We start from the raw sequence: 13,408 nt of genomic DNA on the forward strand, positions 1-13,408 counted from the left end.
TAAAAATAGCTACCTTCCATGCTTAGATAATTTTGCACTCCCAGTAGTGTCCATTTTACTACTCAGGTGTTTCATGACCCTTTATGGAATACAGTTCGAGGACACACACACATGCAAAGTATATTCCAAGATAATAAACATATACAAAAAGTATGGTTGCTTTTTCTTTTTATTTTGTCTATCATGAACTAATTTCATCTCACTTCTTATCACTTCCTTAACTTCTCAACCCATTCACTTCTTCCATTACTATTTTTCACCATCTTGACTATGACAAACTATGGCAGTGGTAGCAGTTACCATACAGAATGGGCTCTGCTGAATGTGCAGAATGGCACAGCTAGGTCTGTGACTTTTTGTGTGTAATTCCAAATTAAACTACATGTTTTGGCAAAGTATTCCAAAACTTTGCAATTTTCCCACTACCACAACTGTAATAATTAACTAAGACTATGTTACTGTGCTGAAGTTCAAGATTAGTAATGAAATTCCACCATAACAGTATTTTACTTAATCCATTACAATGAACTATGATCTGAACAGTTCTAAAGAAGAACAATAATGAAATAAATTTGCAACAAACTTTGCTTAAATTATCATTATTCTCTATTTTCTACATAGTTGCAATTGTCATTATAGGCAGGCCTAATATGTTTGGTGTTAGTTACATTTCATTTGAAGAAATGTAACTAACACCAGAAATGAAGAAATTCATTTGAAGAAAACTAATTCTTGATAATGCAGTCCAGCTTGCTTACTCAACTTATAAAACTGCTCAATTGTTTATATTGATTCCCTCAAATGCATACACAACTGATATTTGTTAGAGGATAAGTTAATATGATAAACCACAAGTAATTCTACTTACATTGTTACCAAGAAAATGTACAAGGTTAACTGATGTGAGCATAACAAATGGATGAAAATTTATCTATTATATTTTCATAATTATATTATATTATATTACATTATATTTCATAATTTCAGTACCAAATTGAAATTTTTTTTTTCTTGAACAAAACATTTTCTGGAGTATATATCTTTAAGATATGTGTTAGATATTATGATAGTACAAAACAATTAATATTGCATTACTAGTTTCCAATAAACTTTTTTGAAACTCTGTAAAGCCTCCATAGCTCAGTGGATAACAACAATGCCCTCTAGTTGGAAAGACCTAGTAGGAATCCCATCCAGACTCTGAAGAGTCTTTATAAAGAGCTTTTTGTGAGATAGCCAGTCTCATAAGGAGAAGCATTGTTTTTTGTCTTCAAAATTCAGGCTTTACAAGGTGAATGTGCAGCAGTTGTATAATAATAACTAGTCTAATATATATTACATCTGAGATATGATTACTATTCACATTTTGATCTTGAAAGGTAACTGCAACAATTTTCCTATGTCTTGGTCTTAAGTTTTTCCTGCCATTTTTGCTTGAAACATTCATTTTGATAATCTTTCCTCTCCCATTCTATTAACATGAATATACCATCAAAAATGTTAACTTCTTTTCTGATAATTTCAATCTAAATATGGTTTTACACTGGACAAATATGCGAGGGTATCATGAAAGAACTAAACCACACAACACCACAGAAATAAATGGAAAGCACATCTCGAAATATGTGCCGTATGAAAGAATAATAATGGATTATTTATTATTAAGGGAGGACCACTTTAGTCACTCATACTTTAATAACTATCATTATCAAAAATATACTCATTAATATTTAAAGGCATTCCATTCTACATGTGTACTTGCCATGAAAAGAATTTGGACCTCATATGCTTTCTAGCCACAGCCTTAGCCAGTTTCCAGGAACGGCTTTGAGTTCTGCCTGACCAGCCATAAACAGCAAAATCTCACTTGTATTTATACTGTAAGTTTTCCACACTAATTTGTATGTTTCTATAAGGTACCCAAAAAATTTCGCAGTTTTTCATAATAAAAAAATTAAATTGCAGAAATTTTCATAAAATGTTTTATTTATTAAAATAAGCACCTTCACAATCTACAACTCTTTCCCAATGAGGCAAATGTTTGTAAATTTTACTTTTATAAAATGTTTTGTCTTTAGAAGTAATAAATCTAGCAAACTGTGCTTCAATATCTGTTTTATTGCAGAACTGTCTATTTTGCATGTGATCGTCTAGCACCAAAAAAAAAAGGTTATAATCGCTTAGAGAAATGTCAGAAGAATATGGAGGATGAGGGAGTATTTCCCGTCATACAGCACAAATCTCCTCATGAAGAACTGTCTATTTTGCATGTGATTGTCTAGCACCAAAAAAGGTGATAATCGCTTAGAGAAATGTCAGAAGAATATGAAGGATGAGGGAGTATTTCCCATCATACAGCACAAATCTCCTCATGGGTAAGTTTTGCAGTATAAGATTTTGTGTTGTCTTGTAAGAATAGCACTTTCTTCCGATTAACTAGTCCTGGCTGTTTCTGAAGTAATGCATCCTGCATATACTGAGATGAATTGAGTAGATTTCAGTTGTAATTGTTTGGCTTGCAGCGAGAACTTGTAGTGGACAATACCAGCTCCAGTCCACCAGACACAAAGCATAGTCTTCCGAGGATGAAGTGCTGCCTTTGAAATGTGCAGTACTGGATCGTTTGGTGAGCAAGTAATCCAAAAATGACTTGAAAGAAGTGAAGAACAAACTGATAGCCTTTGAACTTTATTGTCAGCTGATAATTCATGTGGGACCGATTTGCTTAGGTTCCATGATTTCCTAGTTGATGCATGTGTAAACTAATTGTTTCACCACTTAAGTTAAACATTTGTGAAAGTTCTTGACATGTTAATCTTTTCTTTAAAATTATTTTGAACAGTGGCAGGAAATTCTTCATTATTAATAATGAAAGGTCTTCCTGAACGTGGTGCATCTTCAGGTGATTCATCACAAGAAACCAATTTTTTAAAGCATTTTTAAAAATGGTTTGGTATCATTTCCAAATGCCACAGATATCTTATGGGATGCTTTTGAAGCCTTCGAAACAAGTTTAAATTCATAAAGCAAACAAGCCCAAATTACACCAAGTTCAACTGACATTTAAAAGGTTCAAAGTCACAGGAAAAGAGTACACATCAAGTTAGAGGGCACCAATCGATGCATATCTGTGCCTTATGCACATAAAAATTTACATTCTGCAAACAGCCAAAATAAAACAAGTCATTGCAGTGAACTCTACTGAAAAACCGTACAAACTTTTTTGTATGGTTTTCAGTAGAGTCTCAGTGAACTCTACTGAAAACCGTACAAACTTTTTTGGTTACCTGATATCATAAAACTTAATAGGGGAAATATTCCACATCGACTTTAAACTTCCAACTGGCTTTCCATCATAAAAGCCTTATTTCTATTATTAATATCTATTTCAATTCATCATCTATAGTAAAAACTCTAAACAGATAACACAAGAACCTGTTCTACTGGTTCACTCATTACTGAGAATGCACTGATGTTTTCTGTTTCTATTCCAATTTTCATTTAGTCTTTTGATATCAGGCAGGATATAAATAATATATCAATAATTTCACTTGCTTCACCAACCTGCATGTCGTTTGAATGGATCTGTTAAAACATAAGCAGCTGCCCCATTACAGTACATCTGCAAGTGCACCAAACCTCCTCCTATTCATCTTTTATTCCATCTGCCTCTGTTCTCTGTAAAAGCATTCCTTACAAAATGTTTCCCAACAACTGCAATCTTTAAAAGGATTTCAAGTAAAATGTCCATAGGTATCATGGGCATTTTACTTTTGACAACACCTTACAGATGGCACTAATTGTGCCATCTTCTATCTCTCATGTGTGGGACTGATATAAAAAAATACAAATATCATCATGCTTGTGTGGTCTGTAATTTAAGGCTTGTTTTGGTAATCTTTCTGTTTTTATTCTTTCAATGTGTTCCATCCATTTATGTTTATATTTTTTAATTTTTTTTCTATTACTGATTCCTGGTTTAATTCTTTCATAATTTTTTCATTTCTTTTGTCGAGTATACTTTGCAATTTTTCTCATAAACTCCATTTCAGCTGTTATTAATCTTTGTTTGTCTTTTTGTTTTATTGTCCAGATTTCACTTCCATACAATAGGACTGGTAGGGCTAATGTATTGTATACTTTTAGTCTGGTTTGTTTTTGAACTAGGTTAGGCTTAATTATAGAGTTAATTACACCTGCTTTTTTTAAAATATTTTGCAATTTTTAGGTTTATATCTTTTTCATATGTAATCATACATCCTAGGTAGTTAAATGAATTCATCTGTTCTAAAATCTTGTTATCTATTAATATTAGTTCTTACTGGATCTTGTCCTTTAAAGGAGGCCATGTTTTTGATTTTTCTGTTGATATTATCATACCTATAAATAAAGATATAAAGAGAGGGGTCCGTAAAGTGATGTGACTCTTCAAATCTATTTACCAGCACTTTAGAATACATTCTGAAAAAAAAAAAAAAAAGATCTAAACGGGGGAATAAGCATAGATGGTGAAAAACTACAAATCCTTATGTTTGCCGATGATCTAGTACTGATATCCCACAACCCAAAAGATCTAGAAGAAATGGGCAAAAAAATATACACAAACAGCAGTAAGACAGGCTTAGAAATGAATCTAGAAAAAACAATATGGATCAAAAACATCTACACAAGTGACAGTCACCTATGTATTGATAACATCTCTATAGAACAAGTTGATGCCTACAATTACTTAGGAGAAACAATAAAAATGAATAATGATTTATACGAAGAACTAGCAAAAAGAAAGAAAGCTGCATGGCTATCATTCAATAGATAAAAGAAACACTAACTGATTCAAATCTTGACATCTCTATGAAGGCAAAACTATTTAATAGCGACATACTTCCATCACTCACATATGGATCAGAAACATGGAACACGACAAGAAAAGAAGAAGAAACTCTCAGAATAACTCAGCGTGCAATAGAACGCAGGATTTGTAACATCAGCAAAATGGAACATGTTAGAAACACAGAACTAAGAAAGAGATCAGGCATAAAAGATGTGGTAACTGCAGTATATGAAAGCAAGATGAGATGGGCAGGTCGCATAGCCAGACTCAGGGATAACAGATGGACATATAGAATACTCAACTGGCAACCAAGAATAGAGAGAAAAGCAGGAAGACCACCTACAAGATGGGAAGATCCACTAGTGAAATCTATGGGTATAACATGGAAGAGAGAGGTTCAAGATAGAGATCGTTGGAGGCATCTTTGTGACCTGCACTCATGGAGAAATCCTGAGTGAAACACAGGTCCATCAAGGTAATTATCATTCCATAATCTTTGGCTATCTCATTTAATTTAAAATTAAGTTATCTTCAGAATTTGTAATTATTATTTGGTCATCAGACAAAATGAGAGTGTTTAAGTTCACAGTAGGAGAAAGTTTAATACCTTGATGGAAATTTTTATTCCATTTTATTATTTCATTTAGATAAATATTAAAAAGAGTTGCTGAAAGGGGACATCCCTATCAGACTTCTTGGTTTATCTCTCTCATACATGATAGTTCATAATTTAATCTTATTTGCATTTGATTATTTTCATATATACTTATGATAGCTTTTAGAATATTATTTGGTATTTGTCTTTCTTTTAATATGTTAAATAAAATGCTTCTTTTAATTTTATCAAATGCTTTTTTCAAAGTCAATAAATGTAATATGTGTTTCTAAATTGTATTTAGAAATAAATCTAAAAATCAGCAAGAATTTTTAGGGATGTTTCAATTCTCTTCTTTTTCTCTATTATTAATTTTAGGCAAAAGGGTCTATACATGATCGTCCTTTTCTAAATCCATTCTGTACTTCTAAAATAGTTTTCAGAATATTTTATTAGTTTGTTATTTAAAATTCTGCTATATATTTTGTAACAGGAATTTAGAATACTTATACTCCTATAATTTTCAGAGTCATCTCTCTTATCTTTTTTAAAGATAGGGATCACAATTGAATTTTTCCATTCTATTGGTGGGTCACTTGTTGAAGATTACTGCATATTTAATAATATGCAGGAAAAATACAAATATAAATTAATTAAATGCAAAAAAACAGGTTTAATATAACTTTTTTTTTCTTATTAACATAGTCCATACAGATTGCATATAACAATGGACATTTAACAAAACCATTTTGTGTATCCTCAACTCTAAATGTCCCTTTGTATGTTTCATGATTTTAAGAATTTTCCTTATTATCTTAAATGCTTTTTTATGATCGCAAAGCTTAAACATAGATTCTTGTTATATTCCCATCTCTCGACTGCTTGACTTTTTTTTTTTTTTAAACACTCATCTCATGCAGGAGATGTAGAAGAACCTACAGCACATCAGTATGGAGTGCAGGTAAGGGATGAAGAAGAAAATTTACTAACATTTGAAGGATATACCGTTGAAACACTTCATAAGGAAGAGCAGGTTCATTGCATTTGAAGTTGGACCAATGATTGCCATTACAGTGGAGTGGTGGTTATGGAAGCATCTATAAAAAAGAATACTGAGTTGAAACAGTGAATCTATGATAGAGTAGCTGAAGTGAGTCAGTGAGGAGATCATTTAGCATCCAATAACTCTTGTCTGGATATCAGCAAGAATTTTTTGGGATGTTTCAAATATACCACCCCAAGCATGTGAACATTATTTTAAACATTTATGGTGATCTCTATTTGACAAAAATTAACACAGCATCATTTTCATCATCTTAATCATCACTATGAAATTACAATGCTACAGAAAAAACCTTTAGACAAGGTTGCAGAAAAAACATTAATATCAAGATTTTTCTACAGAAAATTTGAATCATGTAGTGTAGCCACAATAACCGAAGGGACAAAGCCAATTTTTGCACCAGCCTGAACACTGCAAATATACTTTTTTTTTTTTTTGAGAACTTCACATATAAATTCTGACATTAATTTTAACAAATAATGGAGTGTTTTACGAGGATTCAGTTGAAGGATAACACTGATCAATGATGCACAGGTTATCATTAGGAATGCATTCATCATTAATGATTTATTACCATTATTATTATTATTCCCATTCTATGAAAAATTTATTCCATGTCAACCTGATAACAACCCCCTGACTAGCTTACATGCCTCAATCAAATCCCCACCTCTTCCTCCTATTCATGAGGCTCTGCAACACACATTCTCTCAATCTGTCTCATATTCCACGTTCCGAAGACCAGTGACCACCTTTGTGAATCTTCTCTGGATCCTGTCCAACATATCCTTGTCACAATGAAAACTCAGTGACCAACTCTGTGCACAATAATCCATATGAGGCCTGATCAAGGCCCTATACAATGGCATCATAAACTCTCTAAACTCTATTTCTGCATGTCAGGGTCCTCTGCATCATTGCCATTATTCGATGTGATGTCTTCACAACTTGTGCAATGTGACCACTGAAATTCTGATCCTTGTCCAAAATCACTCGTGGATCTCTCATCTCCTCTACTTCCTTTAAAGTTTCCCCACCAAGTGTATACTTTACATCCCATTGTTACTTACCAAATCTCAGAACCTTACACTTTGCAACATTGAATTGACAGTTCCACTTACCTATCCATTCATGGAATCTATTCACGTCTTCTTGTAAGGCCATAACATCCGTTTGACTCTGCAATGCTTTCCCCAAGTTTGCATCATCTGCAAACAGCTTCATATCACTAAACCCATTCCAATATCATTAGCATACAAACTGAACAACAGTAGCCTCAAAAGAAACCCCTGCAGCACACCATTAGTGACCATTCTATTTCAGGATACCGCACCCCCATATTCAATTTTCTGATACCTATCTGACAGATAGTCACTGATCCAACTCAGAAGTCTGTTATCCATTCCCATCTGTTTCAATTTATTTAAGAGTGTGTGGCAGTTTATCAAAAGCCTTTGCAAAATCCAAGTACACCACTGTATATGCATATCCCCTGTCCAAGGTACAGGCCGTCCCCAAGTTACGAATGACACGACTTACGGTGTTATGTACTTACGAACAGGCTCCCCATAAGGATAATTAATAATTAAATTAATAATTCGGGAACATAGTTTTTTTCACGCATTATTAAAGCAGCCCTGCCTGTTATTTGGAAGTCAAATTTAAGGGCCTGGGTCACACTTGCTGTTTGAAGATTGGTTCTTGAACTGTTTTATTTCTGATGTGGAATGTTATTGATCGTAAAAGAAAATTCCCTTTAAAATTCTGCTTGTGTTGGACTATACTCCTGGACATCGTCTTTAGATGACCTTCACCCTAAGGTAAAGGTCGTATTTTTACCACCCAACACTATATTGTTACCAAAGGCAATGGACCAGGGAGTCATTTCTGCATTTTTAAGGCTTATTACTTATAGCGTACATTCTGCAAGCATTCAGGTCTACAGAAGATGATATGACCTTGAGAGAGTTCTGAAAGAATTATAACATCCATGATGCCATCAAAAACATTGCTGATTCTTGGAAGGATGTGAAGCAATCAACAATTAAAGAGAGTGTGTAACAAACTGTGCCCTCAATTCTGTGATGATTTTTGTGGCTTCACAGAAGAAGACATTGCCGAAGCCAGAAAGGCTGTAGGAGATAGTGGCAATGCACTGCAATTGGACATCAATGAAAATGATGCCATTGACTTATAGTCCCATTCACAAGAATTAACTAATAAAGACCTTATGGAGATAGAGCAGCAGCTGATCGAAACACAAGAACACGAAGAAGCAGAAGACCTAGAGCCAAGAAAGTTTACGACAAAAGAATTAGCTGAAGCCTTTGATCTCATTGAAGTAGGATTTGCTAAGCTTGAGGAATAAGATCATAACATTCAGCAGTTTACAAAGGTTTAGTGAAAACATCAGCTGCTGCTACAGGCCATTTATGATGGAGAAAAAAAAAAGGCTGTGCAAATAACCCTAGATAACTTTTTCAAGAAACCGACTTCAGTGCTTAGCTCCCCTCCTCCCGAAACAGAATCAAATCTTGATTTTCCAGTACCAGGTCCATCCTCTCTAGCACTATTTCCATCATCATCTTCCGATTAATGTTAGCCTCCATTCTTGCCTCAGAAATGCCACTTCCAGTAAGCAAGACATGGATACAACCTTTGATATTCTTGTCTGATATTTCTCCTATCCAAACATTTTGTATGAGTTTGTTTTCATGTTCTGTTTGTTTGAATTAAAAAAAAAAGAGCACAATAGTTTCTGTAACTTATTATAATACAGGGGCATTATTATTATTACTGCATATGTACTGTTCATCAGGGATCCGAGTTACAAATCCAACTTAAAGACGTTCATAAACCGGGGACTGCCTGTATTTGTCAGATTGTTATAGTACATAACTTAGAGAAACATGATCTCCCCTTAACAAACCTTGCTGATAACCACAGAGAATACTGCTTTTATCAACCCATTTCTGTATCCTACCTCTCACCAATATCTCCAGTACCTTCACCACAAATCCAGATATACAGACTAGCCTAAAATTTGAAGCTACAGACTTATCACCATCTTTATGCAGTGGAACAATTTTATCCTCCTTCCACTCCCTTGGAAACAGTGCTGTTGCAAGACTTTTATGAAACAGGAATGATAATGCTACTGTCAATTCCCTGGAATATTCCCTTAAGATGTGTAGCGATATGTCATCTAATCCTATTGCCTTATTGGCATCAAGTTAATTTATTTCCTCAATTGCTCACTCACAATTAAGCCATCCTCTCCTACGTCCTCTAAACTTAAGTTCCTCACGATTCCACCCTGACCAGGATGAAACACCCTTATAAATTGATCACCGAATACCTCAACAATGTTTTCTGCAGCAGTTATCATTCTACCACTTTCTTCCATTTACATCATCTCACTATGATCATTCTTCCTTCTACTTGCTACATATCTAAAAACTCTAGGGTTTTCTTCACCTGATTTGCCAGTTTCTGTTCATACTGCACTTTTGTTTTCCTTACTAACTGAGTCACTCTCCTGGGTTGTTCTTTATATTCTTCATGTAACTGATTATTACCATTATTCATCTTGTACTTCCTCCAAAGTACTTTCTTTCTCCAGATTTCATGCTTAAGCTCCACATCATCCATTTTACACTTAACCTTTTGGCCTTCAGAATACATTCATATATTGATGCTGTTAATATTTGTCAGTTCCCATGCAGCATTTACCGCTCAACTCCTCGTTCCATGTTATAGCTCCAAGCTGTCTCCTAAGCTTATCAAAAATCACCAGCCATATAAATCAAATCTACATATATTCTCTCCTCACAAAAGCCTGCATACGACTATACAACACAGATGATCACTTTCACCATCATTATAACACAATTTGTTTTGTAGATTGATATCAGAGGAGGTGTAATGAAGTTTTGAAATTTTTTCTTTCAGTTATATTATACCAGGTACATAACATGCCTTTATAATATTTTATAGCAATGGAAACAGTTTAATACAATTCTTTAAAGTTTTTCAATGATATGGATTTTAAAATATAAAGTATTCTTTCACTTTAAGACAAACAGTTGAGAAATCATGGGAATATAACAAAGATCTATATTTAAGTTTTGTAGATCTGGAAAAGGCATATGACAAGGTGCTGAGAGAAAAGTTATTCAAAACACTACAGTTATATGGTGTAAATTGACATTACATCAAGTAATACCCAGTCTTTATTTGAACTGTAGGTAAGCAGAAGGAAACACAGGAAGATGGTTTGATGTTAAATCAGATGTGAGACAAGGATGTACATTATTCTCTCTAATCATAATCTATATGGATCACACACTTATGAAGGAAAGTGGTATTAAACCTGATATCAAAATTAGAGATGTTAACCTCAACTCTTGACTGTTGATGTTATACTTCTAAATAAATCTGGTACAAGTCTGCAAGATTCCCTAATTAAATTGAATAACTGTTGTAATAAATCTGGTATGAAAATCAGCAATAAAAAGAAAAAGACAATGAAAATACAGAAAAACTGAAAACATCAATCATCCTAAAAGAGAACCTATAGAACAAGTAAAACATTTCTGTTATTCAGGCATAATTTTTAGTGAATATGATAAATTAAATATGGAAACTGACAATAGAATTAGCAAAACTGGTACGGTAGGAAATCAGCTGAACAAATTTATATGGAATAAGAGAGAAATTAGTCCAAACAATAAATTAGCTATATAGAAGATTTTTAACTTACAGATCTGAGAGATGGGTTAGAGATAAAACACTTCACAAAGACTGCAAACCACAGATGATAATTAAGAGAAAGTTTAGAGGAGTGAACAGATGGCATTAGTGGCTGTATCGTATTAAAATTGAGAATATTAGGAGAGAACTTCACAATGTTGGCATTCAAGAATGTGTTAGCAGCGCTAATAGGTAGTACAGCCGTGTAAACAGAATGGGAGAGGAAAGGATAGCAAAATGAATGTTCTTTGCCAGGCTGGCAGGAAAAAGATCCAGAGTAAGGCCAAGAAAGATCTAGGTGAATTGATAAGTAAAATGTGCCTTAGAAGATAGAAATATAAGATCTGATAATATTGGAGTCTTCACAGATATAATAATAATATTATTATTATTATTCAGCCTCCACGGAGTCAAAAGACTCATCGCAGGAGGTCCCTTCTAGGAAATACAAAGTCTATCATACCACTCCTTAAACTCATTGACCGTTCTTGCTCTCACCACTCTATCAGGCAATGCATTCAATGGTTCAACCACCCTCCATGCAAAGAAACCACTCCTAACCATCTTGCTCACAGTTTCCTTCCATAACTTCCAGGGATGGCCCTGTAAAAACTCGATGTTACAAGAAATAATAATACCTCTAATACATCGATTTTTACAGTAGAAACACACATTAATAACTTGTATAAAATATATCTATGCTTCCTATGCTTAAATTTTGTATAAACACCAAAATAAGCCCAAAGGGAAATGACTCACTCATTGTTTTAAAAATGGAAGCAGGGTGTTTGAAACCAAGGGTAATGTCTATAAATCGGAAGTTTCCTTTGAAAAGTGTTTACAAGTCTTGTAGCAGGTGACCTTCAAGGTCAGTATTGAAAAGGCGTGGCTGGCATCAAACGGAAAGTCCCGTAGGCCACAGCCGGATTAAGGATGCAAAAGAATAAGATTTGTCGGCAAAAGTTCGAGAACTGCCAAACTCGTGCTGTTGTCCGGAGTTCTTGTAACTATGCGCAAGACATGCACAGGGACATTTGGGGTCCCATGACCTCGAAGAAAAGTGCAGGGGTAATGAGATATATAAGGCTTGGAATTTTGTTGAGGGAGGCTTCCTGTTTCATCCTGCGTGATCTGTCCACAAGGGGTGCCGATTAGTTCCGGAGGGGAGAGATGGGAGTCCGTCCATCTCTCCCATCCATTTAAAAAAATGCCACGACAACAAGATTATTCCCAATTTTGCTAAGATTAAAGAAACTATAAAATATCCTGGAGCTCATAATATTTACCGGAACACCAGTTTATCGTTAATCCATAACCAACTTAAAGCTGCTAACCGTGATCTTGCTATTCATCATCATGATATTTCTGATCTTCGCACCTATATTTCCACAAATTTGGATCCACATCTTTCACACATAGTTCTAAATGTCGCTAAACGTTCTACACAACGAGCATATAATAAACTAAGTCAACATCTAAACCAAAAATATGAAGCTCTTTCATCTAAACAATTCAAGCCCTTCAAAACTCCAGATAATTGGATTGTCAATATATCCGGACGTCTTCTAACCGATAGTGAAACCCTCATCCTGTCAAAAGGACACGATTTTTCTATTGTTCCTAATAAGATACCATATCTACATTTCCTAGTTAACACTGAATGGAATCTCAGGCATCTAACTAGTGATAAAGCTAATGCTCTTTGCCTAGAAGTCACTTCTTCTCTACTTAAGGCCAAACTTCCTCCTTCCAACATATCTCTTTCTGAAATGAACTCTTTACAGTCCTTAAGAAAAAACAATCACCTCATTATCACCAAAGCTGACAAGGGGAAAACAACAGTAGTTATGGACTCAGCAAATTACAGAAGAAAACTTTCTCTTTTACTTCGAGATTGCTCCACATATCAAGAACTTGATTATAATCCAACCAACAGGCAACTAAATAAATTAAATTCTCCCTTAGATGAAGTCATCAGTTTAGATAGAGACACAACTGAAAGACTTAAAACTCATTTTGCAAGACCTCCTAGATTTTATGGTCTTACTAAAATACATAAGATTGACTTTCCTCTTTGTCCAATAGTAGATTGTACTGATTCTCCTACTTGCCATATAGCCAAATATCTAGCTAAATTATTGAAATCTCACATAGGCAACTCTAGTTC

At 34.2% G+C, this 13,408-nt stretch overlaps 1 protein-coding gene across 2 annotated transcripts in view; it reads right to left on the minus strand.

Annotated features, from left to right (window-relative positions):
- c11.1 (maestro heat like repeat family protein c11.1) overlaps window positions 1-13,408 on the minus strand; it is a 763,927-nt gene that overhangs the window by 202,729 nt on the left and 547,790 nt on the right. The window lies entirely within an intron of this gene.

The sequence above is a fragment of the Typopeltis vanoorti genome, chromosome 18 (genome assembly GCF_054136105.1).
Source record: "Typopeltis vanoorti isolate ZY-2024b chromosome 18, IOZ_Tvanoo_1.0, whole genome shotgun sequence".
NCBI lineage: Eukaryota > Metazoa > Arthropoda > Arachnida > Uropygi > Thelyphonidae > Typopeltis > Typopeltis vanoorti.